General features: G+C 45.3%; 1 long non-coding RNA gene across 1 annotated transcript in view; it reads right to left on the minus strand.

The window, feature by feature from the left end:
- LOC117285737 overlaps positions 1 to 3,924 on the minus strand; it is a 13,526-nt gene extending 9,602 nt beyond the window's left edge. Inside the window, exons 1-2 of the long non-coding RNA XR_004516874.1 lie at positions 3,793 to 3,924; positions 1,775 to 1,805 (exon numbers count right to left, since the gene is read on the minus strand). This is a non-coding gene — a long non-coding RNA (uncharacterized LOC117285737). The remainder of the gene's footprint in view (positions 1 to 1,774; positions 1,806 to 3,792) is intronic.
- Positions 3,925 to 5,586: the final 1,662 nt, after the last annotated feature.

Here is a 5,586-nt window from a genome sequence, read left to right on the forward strand (position 1 = left end):
AAAAAAAAAAAAAAAAAAAAAAAAAAAAAAAAAACTAGAGGATGGCAAAGTTACTCACCATTCCTGGCCACTCACACGTAGGCACTTGAGAAAGGAGTAAATGTCTATCTTATGTAAGATAAGGTACTTTGGATTTTTTGTAGGAACCCCTCAACTGCAATTATTGCTATCTCTGCCCTAATTAATACCGGGCTCAATTTTACAGGGCCTTGAATTCCGTGTTAAATATTTGGAAACTAGATGGCGGCCGTGATGATTAACTGTGTCAATTTGAATAAGAAACGCCCAACTAAACTGGATCAGCACAGGCCTGGGTGTGGCCCAGGGGGTTACTGAAGACAGAAGACCCGCCCTGGGGAGGCTCGGCACCTGAACAGTACAAAGGGGAAGCCAAGCAGGAAGCTGCTTCCGTTTCTCCGGAAGAGCTCCAGTCTTCACTTTCACCTTGGGCGTCATCTCTCGGCTTCCCTCACAGACTGTTCAGCCTACAGCACAGACCTTTCAGCCTTCCGGTGAAGACCCTTTGGTCTCGTCATCTGGGAGCATTCAGGGCACTACACTGAGCTCCGGGACTTACACTGGATCCCTGGGGTCTCCAGCATGCAGACAGACCTGCACTCTTCCGCGTCGGGCTCTGTGGGTGGCCACTCTAAGCCAATCTTGTAAATTCTCATCTATTTGTACATCTTGCTTTAAATCTGTTTCTCTCGTAAGTGCTGACTGATACACAGGCAACAGGGATTCTTGTTTTAGTTTGAAGCGTCTGTGTTCACACAGGGAGCTGCTATTGTGGTTTGCCTTTCTTGAAGAGCACGACTTATATGTATTAATGTTTGATGAACCGAATTCCAAACTATATTACTAAAGCTTGAGATCAGAAAAACGTATCTGTCAGGCCCTCAAAGCAGAGTATGGTATTGACTTTATTGAGAGCTTTGCTTTCAAAGCCATAGAAAGGAGAGAGGAATTAGATGAAAAGGTATAAGGATGCATCAGATCACAATTCCCCAAGGCACTATTTTCCCTTGGGCTTCAATAAAGTACTCCTTCCAGTTATCTTGGGGTAAGGTTATTCTAACACAAGCAAAGTTTAACACCAATGGTACTCAAGGAATGTCCAGTGTCTTCCTCTTCCATACGGAGCACAGCAATTACACTGAAGACCGCAGTAAGGTTTATTTTGTCTGGTGTTTTTATAGAAATGAGTTCTGTCAGATAAATTAACTTTCCAAGTACTTGAAAGCTAAGTTTCCTCCCGTTATTTTACCACTAGCCAATTACAAACTAGTGCTATTGTTTCCAAGATGATCATAAACAAATCTGAACACACGATCACTACATTGTATATTCACAATCACCAGAACGTGATATCCTGAATAATCCAGAAAAGCCTTATTTAAATTTTCCTCCATTGCTGCCATAACAAACATAAACATTTTTTTTTACAGATTTGGTATCAATCTTCACTCTCCCGTTTGAGAAATTCAAGTACAAGCAGCCAATGTTTTGAGGCATGGGGTCTATTAAGTAATCATTGGTCTTTCATAAATTTCTGCCTTATGAACACACACTCAAGACATTATTCAACATGTGCTGTACATTAAATACCTCTACTACACAGACTCGTTCCCTCGTGGATTTGTGCTGGGGGGCGGGCAGTTTAAACAAAAAGCAAGAATTTGTAGTTCTCAAATTGCATGTAAATCAAATAAGCAAAAAATCAGAACGCTATTTCTTGAAGATAAAATAGACCATTGGTTTACAAGGTACTCACATTCTTGGACAACTAGGTGTATTTTATCATCCTGCAAAAGAAAAAAATGATGTGTTTATATGGAAACTGGAGTTCACATTTAGGGTCGCACAATGACCAGAGGGATTTTCACCACGTGGCTTTATGGTGGGATGCTGGGAAGCAGTGTTGTGATGTGCGATGATGTACGCTGTGCGAGGCAGGGTTACCAGCATCTCCCTACCCGCTAGCAGCACCTCCAAATGTCAAGAAAGTACAAACATTCCCAAGTTCCCCATCTGCTCCCCTGGGCACCACAGTCAATACCAGCCACAGCGCCTCTCCTGAGGGCCTTATTTGCTTCTTAGAGCATGTCCCAGCATACCTGAGCACCCCAGCTGTGGGCTTTAGCAAGAGGGCACAGGGAGTATGTTCAGACAAATTGTGGGGCCTCCTGCTGGCTTCAGATCAGGCAAGGTGCTGAGCCTGTGTCTCTCCTCCTGGCAAGGACAGGAGTGTTTGCATCATGAGGTCAACATAGGATACGAGGCAATTGTTCCCAGCAAACATACCTGCTCAGGGCCCCACTGCCCCAGGTGGAGGAGGCAACAGCCATGACTTTCAGCTGCATTGCTGTGAACATGGGTCACAGTCCTCACCCTGGGAAGCTTTTTTTTTTTTTTTTCTTTGATTAAAGGAGATCACGGAGTGTAGTAGGGAGTTGCCATAGGCATGTGGGGCTGGAAAAATGGAAAGGTAAATTCCAACAAGAGAGGACAGTTCAGAGACACAAAGGCAATGCAGAGAGTGGGCAGATTTAAGAAAGTTCGACTGGCATCTTCGGGAGGACATGGGGTATTTTCTTTGCCCTTCTAATTTAGGGGCAAATATGAGTGGGCCAGATAGAGGGAGTTTTTGTGGACAGGAAGTCAAAGGAACATGGAAGCACGAGGGTATAGTAGTTTCTCTCTTTTCCCAGTTCTGGCTTTCAATGACTGTGTCTTGACTGTCCTCCATGTTGGCTGCTTGAGGAAGGCCCTGTCTAACTGCCTACAAGATATCTAATTAACTTACCTATCTGCAATATTCCCCCGCAAAGAGGTACCCCTAACTGCTGTGAGGGGGCAAAGGGCAAAGACAACTCGGGCTACTTCCAGCTGAAGAGGGTCGTAGGTGTGATCAGCAGTCAGTTACTCTACAGAGGGTCTCTCTAAAGGCCTTCGGTAGGTGCCTGGCATTGTCATCGTGCTAGCTGCATAGCTTTTAAGTCTGAAGGAGTCAAAGCCAAAGAAACAGTTATGAATGCATGGGTCAAATTATAAGGTCAGCAGGATTTCTATGAATATAGCCCACAAAGAGGATAAGGAGAAGGTCAGGGGACTTCAGAATCCAACATAGAAATTGTATTGGTAGTTTAGCAGTTTTGAGCTGTTTACAAGGCTGATCTGGTGGATCCCAGTAAAAGAAGTCTAGCACATGTGTCACGGGTTGCATTTGTATGACTGCTTGCAGTTTGGCAGCCTCTAGGCAAGAATAAACAAAACTTTTAAGAAATTAGAGCCTGCATAATCTAAGCATGAGTGCACTAGAATGAAAGGGCAGGTTGGGGAGAAAGTCACACTTAGAAATTGAAATAGTGATTGATTCTGCTGGTTTTAGATTCATTGAAAGAGGTTATCTATAAGTCTCATACTTTGTCATAAGTCTCTCTAGTTTTAGCTGTAATTTAAGAGACAATTTGAAGGGCTAATTTTATCTTCCCCCATATCCCAGAGCATTCTCAAAGTACAGCAAAGCAATATGTGCAGTTCTGAAAGGATACCATGGGTGGGCACGCTGGCGCATGCCTGTAATCCCAGCACTTGGGAGGCTGAGTCAGGAGGATCATTGTGAATTCAAGACCAGCCTGGGCTACATAGTGAGGTCCAGATCAGTCTCAACTACATAGTGAGACCCTGTCTCCAAAAAAAAACAAAAGAAAAAGAAAACAAAAGATACCATGTACCCAAATATGACTTTGAACTCCACCCTGTCTTCTCCCTACCTACATTAAAACTTACCTCTGAATGGTAAACTTTCAGAGACTTCTTCCTGATACCTGGAAAGTATTTCCTTTTAAATCAGAGTGTATTCAGCACAGGCCATGGCTAACTGCAGAGTGGCAAAGCCGATTGGTCCTGGAACGCAGGGCAGAAGAGAAGGACCTCTTGCTTCAGGGACCACCACACCCTCTCCAGCAGTGAGGCTTCCCACAGTTTCTCAGGGAACTCCATTTCAGGCCTGTGGCAGCAGAAGTTCTGCACAAAAAGACTCACCCTCGGGCCTTGCCGTGGGTCCCCAAACAATGGTTCTACACAGATCCACCCTCAGGCCTCGCCTCCCCAAACACCCTTGGCTCTCGTGGGACTTTTCCTTTTAATGGCTCTTTTGTGCCCAACTTGGAGTCCTCATTTGCTTCTTGAATCTTTTCACCAGGACTTAGAATTCTGTCTTCTTGTCTAGTTCTCTCCTTCCTCTTGTAAGAACCAGCTCAAAAGTACTTCCTCGAGGCCTCTTCTCTCCTCAGTGGCCCATTCTAGAGCATTGAACAATGCCTGGATTCTAGAATCTCACCTGACTCTTTTTTTTTTGCCCCAGTATTAGGGGTTGAACTCAGAACCTTCACACTGAGCTACATCCCCTGGCCTTTTCTATTCTTTATTTTGAGACAGAGTCTCTCTAAGTTACTAAATTGCACAGGCTAGGCTCAAACTTACTTACCATCCTCCTGTCTCAGCCTCCCAGAGCGCTGGTCATCTGACTTTTGAGTTTGCCTCCCCAACTCACCTGGAACTCAAGAATGATGACATGTTTTACCCAGCCCTCCTCTCTCACCCACATGCCGAGTGCAGGACTGGTACGCAGGGCATACATTAGGTGATCAGTAAATGCTTTCTCTATAAATGGAAAGTTCTCCATTGCCAGTAAGCATTCCTTATTCACGTACCTGCACAAAACCCCAGGCAGTAAATGTGGTTGTAACTTTGATTTCAATTAGATGAATGTCCTTCAACTGTGTTTTCAGAACCACTCCTCCAACACCAGGAAAGGCCGAGGAGGTTGTCACAGGCATCAGGTCTGAAACATCCTGTGGGCTGCCCTGCCCAGCTCCAGGCAAGAGGGGATAACACTGAGCTTTGAACAAATCCTGGGATTATTTATAATTGAAATTCAGTCTCTAAGCCTTTAGACCCATGAAGGAGTTTATTATTCTCCACCCTCAATGCTTCTGCTCCAACCCAACATCCTGTCATACTCACAGCAGGCCCTCCAGGTCCCTGTCCCCAGAGCACCTGTGCTCAGCAGACAGCCACCTTCCTGCCGGACCAGATCCTTGCAGACCACCTGCACTCACCAACCAAGCTCAGTGTGGGGACACACAGGATGGGCAGTGGGCCACTGAGGTGGAAACGGAAACAATCGGAAATTCTGCCATGGCTGACTTACTCCCAGGCTTATCTCAGCAGGAGCCTGCAGAAGTGAGGAGCGAGGAATTGAGGCCTCATTTTCAGCCCATACAAAGCTTTCTTCCCTCTGCTATCTTGGCTGAGCAGCCCCTCCCATGAATGCAGCCAGCAAGGAAGTCTCTTGCACCACACATGCCAAGGCCAGACGACCAAGAAAGTAGAAGTAAAGAAAAGGTTAGACCTGGGGAGGCTGGGAATGGTTTTCAAGGAAAGCTACAGCAGACAGGCATACTGATGAGTGTGCTAATCTGAATATTCTTTCTTGCTAGGGGCAGAAGCCCAGTACAAACAAGCTTTACTAGAAGGATACTGGAATAGCCACATGTGTCTTGTCTCTTAGAACTGAGA

This window comes from Fukomys damarensis, unplaced genomic scaffold (genome assembly GCF_012274545.1).
Source record: "Fukomys damarensis isolate Sample0158 unplaced genomic scaffold, DMR_v1.0_HiC HiC_scaffold_2, whole genome shotgun sequence".
Classification (NCBI taxonomy): Eukaryota; Metazoa; Chordata; class Mammalia; order Rodentia; family Bathyergidae; genus Fukomys; species Fukomys damarensis.